The sequence below is a fragment of the Corvus cornix genome, chromosome 12 (genome assembly GCF_000738735.6).
Source record: "Corvus cornix cornix isolate S_Up_H32 chromosome 12, ASM73873v5, whole genome shotgun sequence".
Classification (NCBI taxonomy): domain Eukaryota; kingdom Metazoa; phylum Chordata; class Aves; order Passeriformes; family Corvidae; genus Corvus; species Corvus cornix.
The window spans coordinates 1,036,626-1,062,052 of NC_046342.1; the positions used below are offsets into that span (position 1 = coordinate 1,036,626).

Sequence of the window (25,427 nt, forward strand, 5' to 3'; positions counted from 1 at the left end):
CAGAGGAGTGAACTGAGTGTTCATCTCTGTTCAGAATATCACTGGAAACACCGGGCAGATTCACCCCCTGGCTCATCCCCAGCTGCTGGTGTCAGCTTGTGTTCTCTGCTCCGCTGCGCAGCGCAGCCTTCACAGGAATGGCACAGCACGAGCCCTGCAGACCTCGAGAAGGTGAGAACAGAGAGGAAATGACACCACAGCAGCAGCCAGTGGCCTGGACAGCCCCAGGAGCGCTCCTGACCAAGCATGTGCCCTCCAGCTTTGCTTGGACTGAGGACTGCAGACAAAAAGATTCTGAATAGCAGAGGAAGAAAACCTCTGAGTTTCACTGAGTTTCTAATCAGCGAGTAGGGATGCTTAAACCAGACAGAAGAGTTGTTGTAGAGCTCCATCTCCTTATTTGGGAACCCTCCAGGATTCTTCCCTAGTCCTTGTCAGGTTTATAATCATAAATTACACTGTTCCTTTCTTTTATGATGATGTTCTGAAGAGATCTCTCATTTCCTCAGGCTTTTCTTTATGAAGTTTTGTAATCAGGCTTTGGGGAGAATTTCAGCAGTATTGATTGTGGCCCAGGGCATTTCCTGGATTAATGACAGGCTGGAAGAGCTGATGGCCCCCGGTTCTGCCTTGATCCAGTAACCCAAGGAGGTTTAAACTCTCCAGGATACACCCAGCGCCAGAGCAGTTATTGTGAAGGAATTTCAGTGGGACACTTAAGTCAACAGCAATGAAACAAACCTCCTTTTATCCCTCACAGAAGTAGGAGGAAATACTAATTTGAATGGGCTGATAATGAGGTTTAGATTGTTCCAGGGGAATTTCACAGCCCTAGCAGGAAGCACAGCAGGAAATCTCTCCTTTGCCATGCAGTATGCCTCAGAACCACAGATGTTTGGAAACAAGGGGGTTTAGTTCCCTAAGAAAGTAATGATTTGGGGTAGAAATTAGGAAAATGGAGGTTTTTAACTTCTAAATGAAGCACCTTGTTTGATGCTGTCACTGTGGTTTCACACAACAGCTATTGGGTGACTCATTTTGCTCATTCCCACTTCAGTCTGCCTCCAGCTCGGCCAATCCATGGTGCAGCTCAGTGTAACCCCACAACACACTAAGAGAAACACAGTCACATGAACTGTTTAATTCCCTAAGTCCTCCGTGTCACAAATCTACACCACTCAGATCACACACAAAATTCCTGTGCTTTGTTTCAATTCTATGTTCCTGATTGAAAGTAGCGAGTCATTCATGTACGTGCTCATCAAGATAAATGGCACTCCTGTAATACCAGCACTGTTACTGAAGTCACCTTCAAACAAGGCAACATTTGAAAACTGTTGTAAACTCTGGCAGAAGTGGCTGTTTTCACCTAAAGCTGGGGTTTGACCCCGTGCCCATGGAAGCCTACAGGCCCTGCAAGCTCCCTTTACCAAAATTCAAAGCACAAAGCCCTTGAACACAGAATCACAGAATCCTTAAGGTTTCTGTGGAAAAGACCTGAGATCAAGTCCAGCCATCAACCCAGCACCACCACCACTAAACCAGTCCCCAGGTGCTGCATCCACACCTGTTCTGGAACACTCCCAGGGACGGCGACTCCACCACTGCCCTGGGCAGCCTGTTCCAGTGTTTGACAACCCTTTCCATTAAGAAACTTTTCCCTAATATCCAATCTACACCTTCCTGACACAGCTTGAGGCCATTTCCCCTTGTTCTGTCCCTGTTCCCTGGAAGCAGAACCCAACCCCTCCTGTCAGGGAGTTGTAGGAAATGAGAAGGTTCCCCCTGAGCCTCCTTTTCTCCAGGCTGAGCAACTCCAGTTCAGCCTGGGGTTGTTTATATATAGAACAAATATGAACATATTAATATTTAGGCCATTCCTTAGTGCAGCAGCACTGATGGAGCTCAGACATGTGCTGAAGGCCACTGCTGACCCTGGTCCTGTCTGAGGCACAGCAAGAATGGGTAGGACAGTGACTCCTGCCTGGAACAGCCAACAAGCAACAGCTGCATGTACAAAGTATGAAACCATCAGGAGATTGTTATGGAGATCAGCATTCCAGCCTGTATCTGAATCTACAGAAACTCCTTCCTCAGCCACCTCAGCATTCCGTGCTTTTCGGGAGCTGCAGAGACAGTCCCAATCCCTCTCCCCTTCTTACGCACACAGCACTGCAGCGAGCACCAACACGGCTGCAGGGACAGAGCTGGCACCCAGGTCAGCTCAGAGTTCTCCTGCTGGTCCTGAGCAGCCAGAGGAAGACCATGTGTGCTGGGGCAGGTTCCACACCCCACGTGCACAACCTGAAACAGGCACAAGCTAAATCGCAGCCGGAGCTCCATCTCCCGCAGTGCACTCTGGCTCACACTTCCTACTTGGAAAACACAGGCTGCAGCCACTTTTAGAGGAATTTACATTCCCAATTGCATTTTAGTTTGGAATCAGAGATGAAGAGAGAAAAGGGACTGACTTGTGAAAAGCTCCAACTATGTGATTTAAATGTGTTTTGGAGCATTTGGGATAAGGCAGCAAATTCTAATGAAGGGTGGAGGAGTCTCTTCATCTCTCCTACAAATTCTCATTACAGTTACTTTCTGCAGGAGACACCTAAAACAGAGGAAAGGAAAACATTAAAAGAAGCAGAACTTCACATACCACTTCATCAATACTTTTCAAAAAAGCCCCAGTCTTTATCATTTGTGTGTGTAAATAAGTAGAGTGCACTTCTCAGTTTCTCTGTTTTTCAATATTCAACCACACACCAGGAAAGCAATGTCCAATCCCACACAGCACTTGTGCAAATTATAACTGAATGATCAAAATATCAGGATGGTTGAATTTTGAAGTCTTTTATCCAGGTTTCTAGTTCAGGGTGCTAACAGCTTGTGATGAGAGTAAAGCCTTAGTGCTGCCCAGAGGCTGTTGAAAATAAGATCCATATGAGGCTTTGTGGTGATACAGCAACAAGAAAGGAACAAAGTGTCTGGATACTTAAAGGCAGACAAGTCTGGACACTGCTGGAAAAAGACAATAACTTGCTGAATCATCAGCCAGGAGAAGGGACAGAAGTGGGTGGAACACTGGGCTCTGGGTGGCTGAGAGGGTTTGGAGCACCACCAAGCTGTGCAGACTCACACACCCAAGCACAACCCTTAGCAAGGCCACAGCCCTTCACATTTTTCTCAGAGTTTTAGTTGTCAATTTAACAACTGTACTCCACTGGCTGAGTTTGCCAATAGCTTTGACTGGGACAGTGTTTGTTCATAGTCTTGGGCTACAAAATGGTGATGCAGAGTCAAGCTTTTTAATGTTCACATGTGTTTAAACTAGGTTTTTCTTTCACCCTCCTGAGTATATATTTATATATTTTTATATATATATATATATTTATATTTTTATATATATATCCTGCACAGGGACCCAAATCACTAGGCAGATTTTACTTTTTCGGTGGTTTTTAATTCCTGTGTCAGTCACCTCATGAAAAACAAATTCTTTAAATAAGGTCTGAGAGCATTAAGAAGATGCATCAAAGATAAACTTACCCCCTCTTTAGATCCAGGCCAAGAAGTGAAATATCTTATAAACACTGTCATCAATCTGCAAAAATGTAGGGTTTTAGTTCTGTAGCTGATTTAATTGAATTTACTTTTGTTATTTACGTACACAAAGGTAAATCAGCACAAAATAGGTCTTTTATAAACTACTCCATAGAAGTAGGACCTGCATACTGTTTGGTCTCTCCAGCAATTTTACAATTTTGACTTCTTGCTGCCAAGATCTATTTTGTTTTTATTTGGGTTCAGCACTTACACCTTTCTCTGCTGTGTTTGCAACTGCAAATGGATGCGAACTGGATCTTTAAAAGCAAGATACAACACTAGGGAGCACTGACAAGCAAACCAGATCCCTCCCCCTGTATGGAATGCATCCTTCCTAACCAGGGAAGGTAGGGTCAGCTTTGAACCTGCTGCTTCTCCCAGTCAACAAACACCCTTGGGTAACTGTCAGCTGTTTCCCAACCACTGCAAGGCATCAGCTTTCACATGGAACAAGGGCCACACAGTGGGGAGAGGTGAGGGACTGTTCCCTTCTATGTAGAGCTGGAAATAGGGGTCACAGTCGGACTCCTTTGCCACTCTCTGTAAATCTTCAACGAGAAAGAGGAGGGGTGGAGGGAAGGTGGGGTATATGTGATGATAACAGCATATCAACGCAGTGCCTGCAAACCAAAATGGAAGCCTGACACCCTTCTCACATCAGATAGGCCAGTCCTTATGAAAATTTGAAGTAAAATCTCAACGTTTTCAACACATTAATATTCTGGAAGGCCACTGACCCAGCCAGCACAAGCTGCAGGTATCGAAGATGCATTTTCATTTGAAGGATTTTCCAGTCCTTCCCACAGATGAGATAAAGCTTTCTGAGGTCTGACTGTCCCTGTGGCTCTGATGTTCAGCACAAGGTCATGGGAGAAGGTTTTCTCTAACAGCAGCACAGCTAAAGGTTGAAGTTGCCATGTCAGGGGCAGCTCCAAAGCTGCTGGGACAAGAGCTCTGAGCTGTGCTCCGTTCAGCAAGGGTTAGGACCACCAACAGAGTGTATTGGCAAGGCTGCTTTTAGGGAGGAGTTGTTTGTTTATAAATTCAAGTAAAATGCGCTGCAACCACATTGTAATGAAAGATTGGCTATCTGGCAAGAGACAGAAACCCTCTTGGGATCACAAGCTTTCTAGGCAATTTGTTACAGAAGCTTTCATAAAAAATATGAATATTCCGTTTTCAGTAACAGAAAAGTGCCCTCCACGTGTTCCAGGTTAGGACCTCTCCCTTTAACCCTCCTGTGTGAGGCAGCTTGCAGGGGCAGCGCTGCCACATGGCCGTGACCGGGGCCATGGGCACGGCCCCACAGTGACAAAAGCAGCAGTGACCCAGCTGCTGGGACAGACAGGAGTAACTACAGCAGCCTTACAACACCAGCCAGTGTCATCTGCGTCCAGCTGGAGTCCTGCAGCTCTTACCCTTGAAGGTTTCTCTGTTTCCCTACTGCTTTTCCTCTCCAGAGTCCCTTAGTCTTCTCCCTTTCCTACCGGCACACATTACTCCTATTTTTATTGACCCTTTTTCCTTATCTCCCCCCAAATGCTATCTCTTTTCCCACATCTCTTCAGAAAATCACTGGCAAGAAAACCCAAACCAATCCATTTCCCTCCAAGTCAGGACACAAAACAACCATCCAGCAAGGCCACCACTACTGATGCTACATTTCTCACCCAGTCTGCCTTTATCAGCCCCAAACCTCTGTGCACATCCACTCGCTGACTCGGCAGAGGTTCTGATTTCAGTCAGGACCACTGCTCAGTGTGTTCAGAGTGCTCTCCCAAGTGCCATTAACCCTGAGCTCGTGTTCCACAGCTGCTGGGGGAGAGCAGATCCATTATCCTGCTGGCAGCACCAGCACGTGCTGTGTCTGGGCTGCACCACCCCACTGCACAACTCTGTGTGCAGCCACCCGGAGCCAAGGGATGCACTCAAAGGAACATGACACTGGCACTGAATCCATACAACTGGAATAGATCTCATTCTGTGCAGCGGCTCATTGACTTCTCAATGGCTTCTAATTCCCAGTGTCGGCACATGAACTGACTGGCACCACAACCCCGTGAATAACGTTTCAGGAACCTGAGGGAACATGGAAACCTGAGCTAAGAGCTCCAAGAATTCCCAACAATATCAAGATGACTTACATTTACAGTGTATGCAGTACAAAGCACCACTGCCTGGCGTAGTGCAACCATTTCTGACTGAAGGGTAATTACTTTTCCTCACCATCATCTGTTAAAGTCCTGATTAGCACAACTCCATGCACTTGATTCGTGGAGCAAAGTTATTTCATTAGGAAGTAATAAGAAATATTGAACAGAGGGAAAAGAAGCCTCCTAAATAAAATTCTGCTTTCCACATCCTCATATCTCCACAAACCTTCCCATGTTATAGTTGTTTAATTACCTAGGAGTGGGAAAACTGCTTAGCCACTTCCAGCTTTCCAGGGCTTTATGTCAATTTACAATGACAGAAACAGGTTTAATGACATCAATTGTCCCTGAGAATCGGTGATAAAAAAGGGGTTTTTTTGCAAACCTCTGTACAGTAGAGTTGGTACATAAAAACCAACTGCAAATGAGGACAATACAATGGCCTTTAAACACAGAAGGTTACATTAGCTCCCAAGAGTCAGCAACTGCCTTCAAACAAAACCACCCCAAAACCCAAATTGCCCAGTTCTCTGCCAGCACCACGTAGATCCAACTCAAACAGAAACACCACGGGCAGGTATGACTTTCTAAATGCTATTTCCATGGAATAGTTCCAAAACACTTCGTATGTTTAAAAAGTCAATTAAATTTGATATGTTTGCTTGACATCCAGTGATATTTGCTAAAAAGAAAGACTCAACATTTTTAGCCCTTGATGCAGTATTTTCCCAATCCAGTTTGGCATACAGAAACAAGTTCCAAACTGAACTTAGGAACTGTGTACCCAGCACCAGCCAGCACCAGCCCTGCTGGAGGAATGCAAGGGATCTGACATTTTACTAAGCTATAATCAATAATAATTTTTTTAGTTGCTGATTACAGGTATAACTCCAGTCACACCTCCACAAATGCCCAGCCTGTCCCGATTCTTCCCCACTGCAATGCATCCGCTTTTTAAGCAACGATTTTATGACTTTAAATTCTGAGGACAGACTGACCTGACACCAGTTAGAATGGCTTCAAGCTGAGGATGCTTTCCCTCCAACACGGCCATAATTTAAATCCCAGCAGTCTAACTCACAATAATCTCTCTTTATGCATTTTTTGAAAATCCCCTCAGTGCCTTAAGAACTGCTTTGGCTGCTAGCAAGAGGTATCGTTCCCATCTCTGAAGATATGTACAGCACAGCTCAGGTCATCTTCATGTCAGACACATCTCAGATGACTTTCTCCTTTTTCACCTCAGGTAAACAAATGGGTCCATCACACATCACCTTTACAGAATAGGTTTTTTTTAAGAGGAACCCAAGCCAACATGCAGTTTCTATACATTTTAAACATTTTTTTCTCTTAATAGTGGTAATCTTCACTTACCAGAGCTGGTACAATACAAACTCCCCCTTCCAACCCTTCTTCCCCCATATAAGAAAAAGGTGATTTTTTATGTTTTACAGAATCATGGAATCACTTCGTTTGGAAGAGACCTTTAAGATCATTAAGTCCAACCACTACCCTAAAACCCACACTCATCTTCTCTTTGTAACTGGCAGGATTTGAGGAATCCGGGCTGCAGGGATGATGGCAAAAGACAAAAATGTGCTGGAGCTGATGTCCCCTGGGCTCTGACAGCAGCGGGGAGGGCCAGACTCCTGCGGCCAGCAAGGCCAAACATCCCGGTGGAGCTCCTGCTCCACGTCACTGCCTCGGCGCCGGCTGCCAGCCCTCGTGCCAAAAGCCTGGCCAGTGCCAAGCCCCACGGCTGCCAAGCCACAGGGAGGGGAGGCTGCAGGCCTGGCTGGGCAAGGAGTGCCAGCAAATTCCCTGGAGCTGCACGGCCGGACACACCCAGGGCCTGGGATGACCCTCCAGCATGGAACGGTTCCTGCGGGCCAGGACTGCCAGCGCTGGCCCCGAGCCCCGGCCAGGGCTGTGGGGCACTCCAGGGCTCAGAGCAGCCCACACTCCTGCTCCAGCTGGGAGGGAGCCAGCAGATCAGCCTCTCTGGGCTGGAGTTATCCTCCTGCAGCCATCCCTGCAGCTGAGGAGGAGCTCGTGCAGACTGCGTGCTTCGTTTGCCTCATTTAACCAAAGCGCGTCAGTGCTCCCACCTCCCCGAGGCCCAGCTCAGCCAGCTCCAGCTCGCAGGCAGGAGCTCTCTGAGTCAGGATTTACCTCCACACACCTACAAGTTTATTTCAGCAGAGGAGGAAAAAGCAAAGAAAGAGGCCAGCCATGTGTCCTGTTTGCCATGTGTCCTGTTTGATCCACTTTCTACAGCTTAATCCGACGGTGTGGAAAATGAAAACCTGCCTTGTCTCATCGCACATGGCTTTTGAATGACTTTCCCAAGGAATCCATTCGTAAATAAATTATAATTGGAGTAAATCAAAGGACCCGGGTCAAAAAAAAAAAGCAACGCCCTGGCACGAAGCCAACAAAAAGTCAGAACTACATGGATGACTGTGATTCCTTCTGACTTCCTTCAAAAACGGGTATTCACCAAAAAGCCCCCACACTTTACATACTATTCTGTGTTTCTGTAAAAATATCTGAGAATTAGCACTGCCAAATATGCCAGTGTTTGGAAAACAGACAGGAAGCTGCAATTACTTGCCCATTTCTATCTCCTTAACCCGATACTTATTTTCTTTTCCTGTTTTCCATAGGATTTCACAAGCTGCAAATGACAGAAGTGGGCTTTTACCTGTGGGGATTGATGCTGTTTAGCATAACCCAGGGCTCAAGTGCCACATCCACACGTGCTTGGGAACACGTTCAGGGACAGTGACTCCACCGCTGCCCTGGGCAGCCTGTTCCCATGCCTGACAACTCTTTCCATGAAGAAATTTTTCCTAATATCAAACCTAAACCTCCCCTGGTGCAACTTGAGGCTGTTTCCTCCAGAAAGGAGGTGATACTCTCTGATCTGCTGTGGAACCTGTAACACCCAGCACTGAGGGAACGAGAGGGATTTAAAGTTCATCCCATTCCACCCCTGCCATGGGCAGGGACACCTCCCACTGTCCCAGGCTGCTCCAAGCCCCAATGTCCAGCCTGGCCTTGGACACTGCCAGGGATCCAGGGGCAGCCACAGCTGCTCTGGGCACCCTGTGCCAGGGCCTGCCCACCCTCCCAGGAAAGAATTTTTCCCTAATCTCTAATCTAAACCTGCTCTCTTTTACTTTAAAACCATTCCCCCTTGTCCTATCACGATCTACCCAAGTAAAAAGTCACTATTCATAGAACTGAAAATCATTTAGGGGTTCATTCTGGCTGCATAAACTCCATCAAGCACCAAATACACAGAAAAAGAAATATCTCTAAAGAGAAAGGTTCTTATCCTTCTTTTAGGTGGGGTATTTAAACTCAGGCTCCATTAAAACCAATGGAAACTACCACAGCAGGCTGATACCTGTCCAAGAGATAACAACTTCCATTTGTAAAAAAAAGTCCTGAAGTGACAACCCCCAGTTTTAGTGATACAGAAACCTGCTTATCTGCTTATTAAAAGCCAATTCAGAAATAAATTCCTCATTCTGACGAACCAAATTACCAGCAAACAGAGAGCTATTAAATGCTACTAAATAAATCTTTGCAAGCCTCAGACTCTTATTTTCTTGATTGCATATGTAATAAATACCAAGAGCTCGAGGTAATACAATATGCAAGAGGACTGAATCATTTTTTGGCCATAGGAAAGGAGATAATTTAAAAATGTTATGTAATCCTAACAGACTGACAGCTGAGGTAACCACCTCATGACAATCTATCTAAAGAACTATATGAAGCATGGCACTGTCCCAAAACTCCATCTCTGTCATCATTCATTCAGTGAAAACTCTCATCCATGTGCAACTTTTAATACTAGAAACTGTTGTCAGTATGGAAAGGAAAACTTTACCCAAATATGACCTAAGAAACTTAAATAACTGCCAGAAGTACAAAGTGGAGAAGTCAATTAAAGGTAAAGAGGATCTGCCCTGAGTCCCAGGTACACTTTGTGGTACAGGTGACAGGAGGGCAGCCCCATGGCAGCGCCAATCCCATGGGCACAACCCGAGTAGTGAAAGCCCGAGACAAGCACAACCAGTTACGTAGTCACTGTAGTGCAGCCTTTATTAAACACCAGGTTCCATTTTGCTCACAGGAGGGTGAGGTTGACTTCAAAAAGGAAAAAAAAGCTCCCCTGCATGGCTCAACACTACCCAGGAGCTGGGGAATGAACCTCCAGCCCAAGCCTCACCTAGAGCAGCATAGAGGGAGTAACTGGGAGGAGAAGGAAAGGCTCATCTGTGCAAGAGGTCTTTGCTTCCTCAGCCTCCTGGCAGAAAATTGTAGTGTTTCTTCAGGATCACGATTCACTGTAGCCTTAAACAAGAAGCAGAGGAAAGTCTTAAAAGTCTACTTATGGCCTGGTAATTCTAGTGGGAGTTACACCCTGGTAATGCCTGCACCCTCCTCTCCTTGAGCCCAAATGGCAAAGAGTTAGGAAAGGTTTTGCTGTACCCCCAGAGCTGGCAAACCTCTCACCCTGGCAACACAAATGTCAGCCAGCCCTGCCCACAGCTCTACCCCAGCTCTGAGGGCTCTGAGTTCACACGTGGAACATTCTGCATGGACCTTATGGCACCTCAGAGCACTGCAGCCCTCCAAGCTCCATCTCCCAGCAAGGATTTCTCTGAATCCTGTGGTTCTGTTGCTTAGTTCACCACCCACCAATCAGCCTTCTCAAAGCTTTATATTTACCTACAAACCTCAGTAGCAGAAGCTCAGGCCTTGCTACAAAGGTGACAGCTGAGGCACAGTCTCCATTTAGACCCTTGCCTTAGACCCCATCACTTTTAACCCCTTGAAATTTAATTTCAGCTGTAGGAGGCACACATCACACCAGGAATGTTTTATACAGGCAACCACTCACTGAAAACCTGAAAGGAAGAGACACTTGTTCCTATCACACATTTCTGCAATCTGGGCTTCTCAGTTCCAGATTCAAGACTTGCGACAACCTGAAAATATGAAATGTGAATTTTTAACCAGAAACTTTTTAAAAATTCGAGTTAAATGTAAAAGCGCAGCCAGGAGCACCAGTCATTTCCAGGCTGGAAGGAGGCTGAAGGGCTCTGCGGGCAAACATTCCCACAGCTCACCAGCAATGGGAGGAGATGCTGATACACAGGAGCTGAGTCAGATGGGGAATACACAGCTTGAGAGCATCTGCAAGGCAGAATGGATGAGAGCTCTGCTGTGATGAGTCACCGGAGAGACGCAGGAAACGATTACTCAAAACAGGACCCATTATCAGAGCAACATTATGTTTTATAATGGGAAATTAATGTTTTATTCAAGTGATATTTGCTAGATATAATTCCTTGTATCCAAGAGCATCTAGAACTCCAGCTCCACCTTGGATCTGATTTTCTGCTCAGTCCTGAACTCCCCCAGTTGCACAAGCCTCTTGATTGGGCCTTTTCACAGGCTGGGAAGCTGAAGGGCATGAATGGGTTTTATCACATATAATGGGGATGTAGACGTGGATGAACAGGGTTTGGGGTTTTTTCATAGATAAAAGCTCTTTGGGAACAAATATTTATCCCAGTATATGATATAAAAGATAAACAAGCATTATAAAATCTTCCATAGATTTTGAGAAGGACTGAACCTCAAAGAATACCCAGCTCCAGCCTCATCCAGAAATGTAAACAGTTTAAGGGGGCTGGTTGTTGTCCACAGCCTGCAAGTAATTAAGCACTAATTCTCTACCACCTACAGAGCAAGAAATTGGAGAGGAAACATGGCACATTGCTACGTGTGCACTTTTCAGTCAGACTCCTGCATCTCCATCACCCTCAGCAGAGCACTGCAGATCTGCCCTCCCCTTCCCAAACCCACAGATGACACCAGCGATCTCCAAAGCCAGAAGGACAGATTGTTATCTCAAAGTGAGGCATTTCCAGAGTCAGCTGCAATTGTCCCAAAACACCCAACGCCACCCACAAAGCGGGAGGACAGGGAGAAACATTGCCAATTCCCTCAAGTGGGGCTCTCATCTGTGATAACCCAATCCTTGAAAAGACCTTCATTCATTTCAACAAAATATTTTCCATGGTATTTGCAGAGGTTTTTTTCACTGAAAGAAGATGAAAGGCTCAGTTGCCTTATCTGTAATTAGACACGCATTTGCTACACATTCCTGGGACAAATAAACCAAATTTACCTTAATAGGGTGGTTTCATCCAGCTGAACTAGTTTAAATTTGCTGCTGTTTTGTTGCACATAACATTTTACAAATAAAAACCAAACCCAGCGCCAGGAAAGCAGCATTCCATGGCATTTTTTTCCAGCTCTACAGACCTCCTGGGGCAAAAAAAGGGAGGAAAGCATTTGAAGCATGAAGGATTTTTTTTCCCTTCCCAGTCTCCAGGCCCAAGCAAAGCCCTGCTGGAGCTGCCTGGTGATGTCAAACACATCCCCACATCCCCATCCTGGGCTGAATCCCTGCGGCACCGCAGCCTCGTGGGGCTGCTCCAGCCCACTCGGCTCCCAGCACCCGCTCCAAGGCTGGCTTGGGTGGACACACTCCAAACTTGGGCCAGACCTCTATTTTCAACTCAGATGAGTATCTATGGCAACTGTGGGGCTATTTTAAACCATTCCTATTTAGCCACCTCCAGGCTGAAAGTTAAATAGACAAAAAAACCCAGCCCACCCCATCACGCACTCCTCTAACAGCTCACAGCGTGTGACAGAGCAGGATCGCTTTTAATTTGCTCTCTCCTTACAGGGTGGGTGGGTTTTGTTTGGTTTTAAACATTTGAGATTTTGTTTTTCTCTTTGAGGAAAACTGTGAGCCTCCTATTTTTCTAAAACACATCTTTTAAATGAAAGGTGATGATGGCTTTGGGCAGCCACATGACATCAGGGAATGGAACCTTACAAATAACCTCAAATATCAGATTATCTGAAACATGTTGTAGAATCTGACACTCCTTTAATTTTGTAGGTGATGTCCAAGGCATACATTTCCATGCTGCAAAGAGTTTATTCATCTCTTTACAAGCACAACACTTGACAAGCAACTGTAACCTCAGGCTAGATTAACTCTCTTCCTTGTTCTGAACACGACTTGCTACAAAAGGCAGAAATTCATCAAATTAATCAATTTGCATAACTGGCAGCTATGGAAGAAAAAGCCAGGCGAGTGTTGCAGCTAAGCAGGAAGCCAGGTGCAGTCTGTTTACACAGACTTGTTATCAAGCTACAGATACATCACAAATGCATTTGCTGTGCTGTGTTTGCTTTGCAAACCAGGTCCTACTTTACATCACTTTGAGATTTTCTGAGCCCTGGGGCTCAGCTCAGCTCCCCAAGCAAAGGCTCCCTGTTTCACTGGGGACACCTCACGGAGTGCCTTGACCTCCAGTGACCGAACCCCCAGGGCTCTGCAGCACCACGCTTTTAAGGGACATGCAAAAATTTCCATCTGTCTGTATGCCAAGTGTTCACATGGAGCCAGCCAGCATTCCCACAGCACCTCACACACCTGTGGAGCAGCTCTGCCACTCCTGAACTCCTGCTTACAAAGATTTTATTTTCAATTACATAAATTGTGGCAACAGCCATCACTGCCGTAGAACTGCTTGCCAGACTAATTCAGGGGATTTAGGAGCTATTTTAGCCTCTGATGAAGGTGGTTTTTAGTCCACACAAGTAGTTAAAAGTTGCTCAGCAGTTTGAAAGTTAACAACCAAGTCTTAGTACCAGGGAATAAGGAAAGAGGGAAAACAAGATAAAGGCATTTTCCAGCCTCAGCACACAGCTCCCAGCACACAGCTGGAAGCTCTTCTGCACCTTTTTTAAGGCGCTGGATACCCAACAGAGTCATGCCCATTGTGCCCATCAGTGTTGGCTGTATGGACACGTTCATCCTGCATGCTGTGGGTAGTGTCTGTACTGAACACCAACTTTCAACCCTGTGCTGGAGCTCAGCCTGCACATCCACACACGAGGGTACAGCTTTCTCCTACTCTCCACCAGCTGCACGCATGGCCAGGCCCCTGAGCTGGGCTGCAGGAGCCCACATGGAGCACCTTCTCCTAATTAGACCAAGATACTGAATGAATAAAGGTTAAACTTTGCCTTCTCTGCCCCGTGAGAGGCAGGGCCAGACAAACCTGCACTGTACTCTAGAACTGAGGGAGCAGCAGAGAGAGGACAGGTTATGAAAGCAGATAGTTTGCTTTTCATCCTTGGATGCACAGATATGAGGCAACACGTACCCACATACTGAGAGTGCCATGGGCTACTGCGCCAAAACCATCGCTCCTCTGCACCCACTGCTAGCCTGCCTTCTCCTTGCACTGCACCAACACTTGCTCCCTCTTACTTGCCATGAGCTTTGGCAGCTTCCAGGTTCTGAATCTGGAGCGGATTCAAGCAGCAAAAGGAAAATCTCAGCAAGGTGGCAGCAAACAGCCAGTCAAAACAAACGAGAGGGGGTTAAAAAACCTCCCTAGCTCATCTTTGGGAACAGAATCAATCACCACGTCAGCAGCGTGGTCCCCTTGCCCTCCAGGAAATGGACTCTTTCCTGAACCTTGCAGGGGAGAGAGAGAGAAAGCTTGGACTTGATGATCCTTGAGGTCTTTTCTAACCTTATTGATTCTTTGATTCTATGAGATATATAGATAGATATAGATATAGATCTGTTTCTCGCCATTAAAAAACATAAAATGGGAAACTGCTGTGGAGATTTCTTCACCACTACCAGGACTACACCAAACTAAGCCAAGACTTGCTCCAAGACAAGCATCATTCTGACCTGGTATGAATGCAGCACACAAGGACAAGTCTCAAGCTAAACACTTAGAAAAATGTGCAATGACTCTGGGTATAAAACTGACCATATGGCACAAAACCGACCACAGTCCAGACACTTATGTTCAAGTGCATGATTAACCTTCTGTGGGAGTCTGAAGCTGTCTGTGCCACATTTGAAACAGAGCAGTGAGAATCTCACTGGCAAGGGTGGGGGAAGCATATTAATCAGTCATCACCAGCTCTTCTTTCCTAAAGGAATGTGTTTGGTGATGCTGGATGAGTAGGCATCAAGTCCTTTCCTGCCTGTCATGGGAAGAGGAGCTCATTTGTGACCCTCAGCACCGTGTCACGCCAGGGGCCCAGTGCTATCAGCTGCATGGCCATAAACATCCATTACCCAGACATTCAGTTTGGGGAATTTACAAACAAAAGAGACAAATGGCTATAATAATGTATTTATATAATGATCATATGGTTTATGAGGTATTCGTTTACTATAGATTAACTGTAAGTTCTGGGAGAGGAATTTGAGTCTGACCAAAATACGTAACAAACAAGTTAATGCTTTGTTACTGCAAAGGAAGCCTTGTGAAGTGAGAGCAACTGCTGTATGTCCATGTGAGATGTAAGGAGTTCTTTCTTAAAGATAGCATTTCATTTTTAGAATTTCTAATGCTTAACCGTTGCCCTTCACCATTTTAAAGTAATACCAGAGGACCAATACAACTAAAATGAGTATATACCTTACTGAAACTAATGGGGTTAACATGGCATTGACGAGACAGGGTCTGACCTTCAAAGTCTTTTTTCAAGGAACATTATTGACTCCATGTAAAGGCTGAATAACAGCAAGCACTCTCTCTGAAATAGCAGGGTCAGATTTCAAAGCTGTGTAAATCTGTTCACCATACCAAGAGGAGACTTCAATATTACCCAATAAAGGTCAGATCCCATGGTTTAAGGGGTGCAGACAAACAGCAGTGCTGATGATGCACTGGCTCTCTGCACGGTCTGGAGTGAGAATGGGGACTTGGGACTGGAGGCTAAAGGAGGCTCAGTGTCAGCCCAGCAGTGTTAAACTCGTTCATCCTCCCTGCAGGAGTGTCCCAATGCTCAGCCTGACACTGGCCTCTCTCTGCCACATGCCACAATTTTTCTGCATACCAAATTACTCACACTGAAAAGCAAATGTTTTGGAGTCAGGTTTGGCTGACTGCAAAAGCTCCTGTTCATTTTAACTGGCTGGTTACATTCCTCAAGAATAAGAAAACCAGCAGTATAATTCTTTTTTTCCTCTAAACTGGTTAGCTTCACCTGGTGCCAAGGCAGTGAGAGTCCCTGCCTGTCCCACAACGGGTTCTTGGCCATGCCACAGCACAAACCTGCTCCTCTTGTCCCTCGGGGCCAAGGACGAAGGAGAAAGAGCACAGACACTACCAGGAAAACCTTCCCAGGGCCACAGGCTGAGCAAGGCAAAAGTCTGTGCTTCAAGAACACATGCAAAGCACATTCATAACTTTAAAGCATCATCCAAAACTTCTGACACCACAGCACAAGGTTTTGGAAAGTCTCCGTATTTATCTTCCACCAACAAAACCACCACAGTCAATCCAAAGTGACTGAAATTAAACATTTATGGAACCTTTAATGTAAAGCCCAGTCATCACCAATGGTCACCATGCTTTTGATTTCAGACATGAGTTCAGACAACACTTACCAACTTTGATCCAGAACCAGGAAAAGTACAAATTTTATCATTACTACATGAGACGTTACTTAAGTGTGTGTTATCTTCAATGAAAACAGTTCCTCAGAGTGAATCTCTTACAAAATCATTTGGCTAGAACACTGTAGGTTTGAATCTGGAAATGAAAACTACCAGTAATTCCATGCAAGGCAATTCCAACACCAGGAAAATTAATGAACATTGCAGAGGAAGGATTCTTGGATAAGAGGGAGAACTATATTAATCTTCAGCTGCTTATAGGCCATAAACAAGATGTTTTATAGACGTAGCTGCAGAATTACAGTCGGGTGTAGTGGAGCTTTAAAGCCATCAACTGGAAGCTTGATAGCCAAGCCCTGACAGCACTTGGCAGAGCTCTGGGGTGGGTGTATGGCTTTCTGTGCCACCAGGCACACAGTGCATTGCCTTCACACTCTTACCCGAAAGTCTTCCTCCTAGTGATTTCTCACAATCATTATTAAAAATAAAAGAAAGAAAAGAAGACTCCTTAAACACCACTAAACTCGCTCAAAGCTTCTCATTCTGCTTGTGCAACGTAAAAGAACTCTTTTACCTGATGGAAAGAGCCATGAGAAACAACCATTATATAAGCTCCATTTTCATGACAAAGATACGTTTTCATACATTTTCATTTCAAAGTCATGAAGTTCACTTTTGGAATGACACACTGGACACGTCTGGACACGAGTCCTCTGCTCTCCCCTGCTCAGCCGGCCGGAGCACAGGGCGTGCTTTGCTGTTCAGTGTTTGCCTTCCAGGGAATTCTGCTCCCCACCAAAGCCAGGTTTGTGTGTCTGGAATGTCTTCTCCATGTGCCATGGGCACGCAGGAGGTTTGGTATCGAGTAGAACAAATTCTGTGCTACAAACCACTGACAAAATATAATTGGTTCCTAAGTCCCTGCAGGATGTCTCCATCAGAACACAAGTACAAGAAGCACTTTAGGAGATTCACCTCATACAAGATGTGTAACTCTTTACTATTAATCAATTTAACTTGTGCTCAGAAATTATTCCAGTAAGTAGCACATACAGTGTCTTTGAAGACTCAGACTGAAATGAACTTAAAAGCAGTGAGAGGTGAGAAGAGAAGGAAACTGAGGTACAGCCAGATGTTCTTGTTGCAAGAGCTCATTCATCTTCTTCTCAATTCTTTCCCTGCCTTTGAGCCAGCTCCAGTCAAACTCCAGCTCCCCTGCTCCAAACACAGCTGATGCTGCTGCTCACAGAGAATGTACGGAGGAGGTGAGTGCTGTAACAGATCAGTGCCAGACTGGAGCCCTCACACGGTGCTGTGGGGATTATTACAAAAAAAGCATCTCAGTGCCACTCTGAGACCAGAATATATTGCATAAAATCAGCTAAAATTTTTCTGGACTATGTAAGACATCCATGGAAAAACCCATTTTTCCCATCTGGTACTCAGTCCTTTTTCAGCAGCGCTCATGATCATCCTGTACTGAGCACACACCTGCTTTTCCAGTTGATTTGGATTTTGGTAACCTGCTGATTTCCCTTACACCACTGGAGACATGTCTCCCCGCATTTCTTGCCTGCAGCTCTCCCAGAAGAGTTCCTGTACTGGTCCTCGATGCCTGGTGGCCAGCTCCAGGCTGCAGGGCCCCCACACTGGGCCACCAAGTCCCGGTGCTGGGCAGCCCCCCCCAGCCACCTCCAACCACAGCCATCAGCACCCCCAGAGCCCTGCCTCAGCTGAAAGGGAACATTTCCTGAACTGCAAAGCCACACAAGGGCCTTGGCAAGGGCAGGAGGACACGCAGCAAACGAGGAGAGGGAAAATCGGCACCGAGCTCCAGTGGCAGCCAAACAAACAAAAAAACAAAGCCAAAACAAAGCAGGGAAGGCAAAGGTGCAGCCCAGATGGCAACACAGGAGAGAAGATGCACATTTTTCTTCTAGAAGTAACATTTCTACGTAGTGACCTCATACAAAATAAAGCTCATCCCAAGCATTCACCCTCCTTACCCCGGAGCCATCCTCACGTCCCCAGTTCAAATAACCTTGGTGGAAGGGTGTTCAGACTGATACACACCTATTCCTTGGGCAGTCCAGGTCACTGCAGCTGCAAGCAGTCACTTGCCCTGTGCATGGCAGCAGGAAGGCTACGAGATCTCATGTGATGATTTTCATTATTTTCAAGATGTACAGTTTACACACAGCAATAGCTCACAAGAGCGTCAACTTCTACAACACCTTTTAAAAGTTACTGATGCAAATCCTCCCCTTTCAGGCAACTGTTTACAGTGCTAAAAGGTTTTAAACCCAGAGCTATTGAAGCCATAAACATTTATTTTAGTACTTGGTAATTCAAAGCTATGGTCAAACAACTCTGAGCCCTTCTGAATGCAGTTGGCCTCGCTTCACAACAGCATCACAAAAGCAGGCAGCACTCAGACAAGAAGGGAGAAGGAGTTACTGCTCTGGGGGGTTGTCTGAATGGCTCCATTTCTGCTGGGGGAAGCGTTGGAGAAGCTGCAGCCAGACCTGCAGCAGCGTGGCCAGGCTGGAGGGGGCAGGCAGGGCAGCCCCAGCACGAGCCCCAAGCCCACCCTGGCTGCCCGGGGGGAGCAGCCACCTCCCCTCCCACCCCCTGCACCCACCCCAGCCACTGCCACCACCTCATTAGCCACCCCATCATCATCAGCCACCCCATCACCATCAGGGCACCCCAGGATGGAGGGAAACCAGCAATTCCAGCAGGCAGTGACCAGCTGCAGACACAGTGACTCAGGAATGCTGCTGCCTACAAACCTGCAGGGTGCTTTGTGGGTCGCAGACACCCACAGGCAGTGGTGGAGCAAGGCAGGTGGATCCAGGGGGGCTCTGAAGCTCCCTGGCCCCTGGCAAAGGCAGGGAAGGGGAAAACGTGCACAGGAGTTTTGCTGGCCCCAAATACAGCACAAACACTTCTTTCTCCTACCCCTCTGTCAGCCTTTGGCTTAGTGCAAACACCCCTGGTGCTTTGGGATGGCAATTTAGGACTTTCTGGTGGCTTTGGAAGGGAATTGGTCACCTCAGGCACAGCACAGACAGACTGGGAACAGTCAAGAAAACATAAAACCTGCTCACACATAAGGGGATCTTTATAAAATTCCAATTACTGCTGGCTTGTTACCTAAGAATCCCTGAGAGGTAAGAGATACTGCTCGCTGTGAGGCCTGGGGTAATGAAATTACAAATCCTTTCATGAGTAAGCATATGCTAGAAAGCTACGTTTATTTGGCCTACATATTTGAAACTGTTCAAAAGGTTATTGTCTCACAGAATTTGGATCAGGAATTACTACTTATATACTTTCCTTTCTCTAACAAGGAGCTATATTCAGAGTCGGTTTTAATTCCTGGGTGATCGATTAGAGTAACAGACACATTACTGCAAAGAAGTCGCATTTAAATTCTGTTTTGAAGGAGTATCAATCATGCATACAAAAAAAATATACTCTCAGATACCTACTATAAATAACCAGCAAATGGAGTCCCCTTGAGAAACCTGGTGAGCCCAACAGCCTCGTCTGCTCAAGTGGGTAATTAATTTGTACAAGAAAACTCCCATCTTATTTTCATACTTTGTCTGCAGCATGTTTGAATTTCAGAATTGAGATTCAATGTTCTTGTTGCAAACCATGGATGGCACTGACTTTGCACAAATAATGATTTTTACCTCTACAGAGCAAGCACACGAGATGGGTTTTCTGAGGTATTTTGATGCCATCCTAGGTTAGGTGCCCAACTCCAGCTGCACTATGGCAACAATTTGAGATTTAAACTATCCTAGTAACTAAACCCCGTGAAGGCAAGGATATCTGAAAACTCTCCTGTGTTCCCTGTGGAAAGCCTGTCCCACGCAGGCACTGTCCCTGGGTTTGTGCCAGCAGCACAGTGCTCCAGGGAGGATGGGACGCCCCTACACGCCCCAGCCAGGTGTGAATGCCTCATCCTGTTCCACTTTCAGCCATTCTCTGCACAGTCCCTCGGTGCCAGCACTGAACACAATGGATTTCCTTCTCCAGAACGCTTGCAGCCAACTGTGTGAGTAACTCCTTGTGCTGCAGCAAACAGCTCGGGGCATAATGCACTACCAGCAGAGGGTCTGGCTGCACCTCGCCTTCACACCAGAGCTGGGACAAGAACTGTGCTCTTCAGAGGGTGTTTAATGAAGGCAAGACTGGCAGGAGCTGCAGGAACACACGTTTGTCCCACCCTGCAGACTGTACCTGCCTGTCAGGTCCCCAGTGATTCACAATGAAGTGAGGAGCTGTTACCCCAATTTTAAGAGTAACACAGGAAGATGGAGAGCCACCTTCTCACACATCTCTGTTTACTAGACTGGCAGGTACTGGGGTTTGAAAAGAGAAGAACTTAAGACCTGGCTCTTAAAAGTCTGCAGACATCTGACTGTGACAGTCTACACCACTTTCAGCAAAGCATGGCATCCAATCTTGGCATTCTGCATACCAGGCTTGTGCACCACTGCACAGATCTCTGCAGCTTTGAAAAGGATCACCTAGACTATACTCTCTAACTAAAGACCACAAGCTCTTGGTTCAATATACAGCTACGGCTTAAAATACTCTTTTAGATAAGGACCAAAACAGCCCCAGAAAGCCTGGCACGAAAGTATTGGTAGCCAGGAGCTCACAAGCTGTGGCTAATATCTCAGTTTTAGAAGGAAGATACACGTGAGGAATGGAAGAAGGGCTGTGGTGAGGAGGGTTTGGGCTCTACAGGGGAATTCTTGCAAGGAATAACATTCCCAGTGCAGAGCCCTGAAGCCCAGCCAGCTGGAAAAGCAACAGCAGGATCTGACCCAGAGCAGTTCCCAAAACACAGCCAGGCAAGCAGCAGCCATGCAGCAACATGTCCAGAGACATCCCCCAGGCACAAACCCCAAAGCACCAGCAGTGACCCCAAAAGCACACTCTGGGACAGCTCTGGACACTGGGATTTGCTGCTGCCTACGTGCCTGGACTGGGGGGCTCCATCAGCCCCCGATCCCTGCTCCAGCTCCTCACGTGGGACTGCTCCAAGCACCTGAGACAGACCTACTGCTGCATCCACTGGAAGCAAGAGCTTGGGAAGCAGAGAGCCAGGTCACACCTGGCCGTCTGTGCCTGGACATTGGATACCTTGGCTACTGTTTATTTCAGAGTCTGCAGACAACTACTCTGAGTGCACTCCTGTGTGTCATTTGGGCAGGTCTGGGTTTTCCTTGCACCCTCTGCTCCCAAATTCATGCCTGAGGTGACAAGTGAAGGGGTCCAGGGAAGACTGTGCAGTAGCAGCCATGAAGGAATCAGCCCCCCCACATCCTACATGGGATGTTTTCATTAACAGAAATGGTTAAATTATTTTCCTTTTTCCTCCTGAACTAGCATCTGGCTGCCTAATAAAGTACAAAGGCCATTTTTGCCAGAACAGATAGCCACTTTTTAATTTTATAGTATTTTTGTCTTCCTCTTTCTGCAAGCCTGCCTCTTTCCCATTCGTGCTACCTCAGAACTTCAGCTACCAAAGAAACCACTGAACACTGTCACCCGGGGCTGCAATTCATGCTGATTCACACCTGCTGGCCCAGAGGCTTTTTCTCTTCGAACACCAGTCTCCTGAGGCTTATTTTTATTCCTCAGATATCCTATTTTGAGTGCTCAAAGCTGATTTCTTCCTGCTACAGAAAGGACTGGGATAAAGTAAAGAACACAGGATTAAGCCTGAGGTAATTCAAGTGAATTTGAGACAACACTTCACCTGATAGCAAAAAATACAAAGTAATTGCAAATAGAGTGTGTGTCTGAAGGACCATGCAGGGATTCTCCCACCTCCAGTGCTTTTTATGGTGGCAGTAAGAGGGACAAAGCGTGGGTGTGCTCAGGGGATGCTCCAGAAACCCTCACTGCAGGTCTGCTTTCACAGAACCACAGATTATCCGGAGTCAGAAGGGGCCAAAAGGATCATCAGGTCCAACTCCTGGACCTGCACATGGATCTGTTTGTCCTCAGTTTGGAAATCCAAGGTCATCTTTCTCCATGAGTTTCAGAATCAGCACACACGCAGCACATGAGCTGGTTGAGATCTCAGCTACATCCCCAGAAGTTACACAGGAGCCTCCCAGTAGCTCCTGCCTGATGAGGATTCGCCTGCAATAAATGCCACTCTCACATCCACTGATCTCAGCTCACAAATTGGTGCAATTCACTTCAGTTCGAGAACAATTATCTTTATCTCTAAAAGCCACCACCATAAAAAAAATCACCAACTGTGGAGGAGAGTAAGTGGAAAACCACCTCCACTCTGAAACATGACAGTTCCAGCTAGACCCAAACTGCTGCTGAGCCTGCCAAAACCAGAATGCAAATCATAAAACATTCACAATGAGGCTGCATGCTACCTGAGTTACATTTATCCAAGGAACAGCACTCTACTGCCAGAGCATGGGGAAATGGAAGAAAGTGGGAAAAACATAACAGAATTTGACAATAAGTTCTTGAAATATGTTTTAGGCAGCCCTCCCCTGATCAGGGCATTTGGATGAGGAAACAGGCAATACAGAAATTAAAACTCCCCCTGTTTGCTGCTCTTGCAGTAAGTGACAGAGTAAGATCAATATTTGGAGAGAGACTGTATAAAGAGAACAGTCTCCATTAATCTCACCCCTTCCCATGGTGAAAGTACTTAATTTACACTCTCTCAGCTGAGTAATTACCTCTGCTGTACACTTACAGCTCCTTCAGGAATGCAGTAACCAGCACTTGCATAGAACTCCAGAGGGCCTGTGTGCTGCTGCAGAAGTTCTCTTCAGTCCCTATTCCAGATCTGTGACCAGAGCACTCACCTGGAGCGGATCCCCAGTGAGGGAATGCTGGGGCTGGCACAGAGCAGGGGGGCTGGAGACCCCTGAGCAGGAGGCACCGTCCCTGGGGGAGGCAGGAGCACACCCCTGGGCTCCCACAGCCCGCAGAGCTGAGCCTGGCTCCCCCCCGGCACAGGGAGGATCCAGCTCCCACAGGGACCATCTCTGGGATGCTCCTCCCTGGGGCTGTGAGTGCTGCTGCTGCCCCAGGCAGCCACCAGAACATCTGCAGAAGGGCTGGTCCAGCAAAGCTCAGAGCAGCCAACAAAGGAGAGGGGAAAATCCCCAAACAAATGGCAATTACCAGAGTCCACGAGAGGAGATGCTACAGGGGTCACCTCAGCTGGCTGGTGTGAACACAGGGCAATACTACAGATGAAAAACAATGCTAAAAGGGGAAAGAGAACCAAAACACAAAGTTAACCTTTCCTGAGCACCCAAGTGTTCCATGTTGCTTCCACCATTAGATCACGTATGAACCAGCAGAGATTTGGGACATGAAAAGTCAGCTACATATAAAACCAATGCGAGATATACAAAATACAAGTAATAAAGCCAGGTTTTTAACCAAAGGCATCAGGATCCAACCACAGCAGAGTTCTGGAGCCAGCATACAGCTAAATAGGAGAAACAAATGCAACAGCCACCTAACTTGGGCTGAAAGCCTCTGTGGAAGCTCCCATGGTTCTCTAAACTTTTCTAAACTCTGCGGGAAAAGAAACACTAAACAAAACATAAAAATAAACCTGAAGTGGCCATAGAGGCACAGAAATGTACCCCAGAGCACTCTGCTGAGAGCTGGTCGAACAAAACCCTGCACACTGCCAGAGTGACTGCAGCCTCATTAGGGAACAACACAACAGCCTCACAGGCTCTGAAAATCAGGGGATTGCTGCAGTTTACATCATGCTGACGATTCCTGAAGGGAGAAAAGAAGTTATTTGGCAATTCCGGTAGATTCTGTCATTTTATAGTTGGAAATACATGCACAAAATTTATGTTTTCGTTCCGTATCTGGAGGCGAGATTAATTTTTCTTTCAAGTCTGACTAATATCTTCACTCCCCCTCTACCACTGGCTCAGGAGTCACCAAGAGACAAGATGTATGTGTTTTATTACTTGAAACATATGAAGCTACTCACATGAATCACAACCACGTCAATTAAACCAGCAGAACAAGTGGAAACACTGCTATCCCTGGGCATGAGCGCTGGTGCTAGCCATGGCAAGAGAGATCCCTCATTTCTGGAGAGGGCTCTTAGTTCCATACAGATCTTCCACCAATATTCCTGATGGGAATGGTGGGGCAGATCAGGGGCTGCCTGGCCAGGTCCCACTGGTCAGTGACTGTGGGTGGTGGCACTGGTGCTGGCTCCCAAAACATGCAGCAGCTCCGTGGGGCAGGGAAGCAGCAGCCCACAGAGTCCTGTGCTCCCAAGGGACATTTATTTTTCATTTCTACTTCTGCAATATTTAAAGGAAATCGTAGGTATGTCAGCTAAGGGGAAAATGGCACCCAGTGGTCCCCAAGCCTGCTTCTGTCAGCTGAACAATTCATGCCTGACATGCCATCCATCACATTTTGCTCCAGGCACCTCAACCTAATCCAGCCCCCAACCAGACCTGTCTCAGCCAAGCAGTTCCCAGGAATCACAGACTGGAAATCACCCAAGCAGACTCTGAAATGCAGTACTCAGCTCTGCTGCTGAACACTTTCACGGCAACAGACTTTCTTAAACCCTCTCATTGAAAATTTCAGAGTGCTCCACCCATCTTTCCTTTTTCAAAGAAAAAGAAAAGGCAATTTAATTTAAAAATGCATCTTTTTTAATGTGGCACCAGGAAACAGGCCCATGTATCATACACAGCCTTGGTGCATGGCTCAGCTCAGATTTTGAGGTAGGCTGGAACAAATAAAGGGAAGTCAAACGAAAAGGAAAAAGCTGCCATCTCCGTCCATGGACCTGGCACACCTTCTGTTTGAACAGTCACAAGGTGCTGCTTGTGTTGGGACTTAAGAGTCTCAGCTCCCAATCTGCTCTCCTCCTCCCATCTGCCTTAACCTTCCCCAGGAGATGGACTGGACAGCTCAAGATGTTTAAGGGCTACCTACACAGCACAGGAGAAATGCCACTGCCTAGGGACTAATCAGTATTCTCTGCAAGCATCCTCCAGCTGAGTCTCGTGAGAACATTTTGTGCCGCATCTTGAAAGAGGAGGTATTGCTCTTGATTTGATGAA

The 25,427-nt window shown here is 46.5% G+C and overlaps 1 protein-coding gene across 4 annotated transcripts in view; it reads right to left on the reverse strand.

The window, feature by feature from the left end:
• The window catches only part of FBLN2 (fibulin 2), a 93,968-nt gene that overhangs the window by 39,661 nt on the left and 28,880 nt on the right, over positions 1-25,427 (reverse strand). The gene's annotated exons all lie outside the window — the stretch shown is intronic.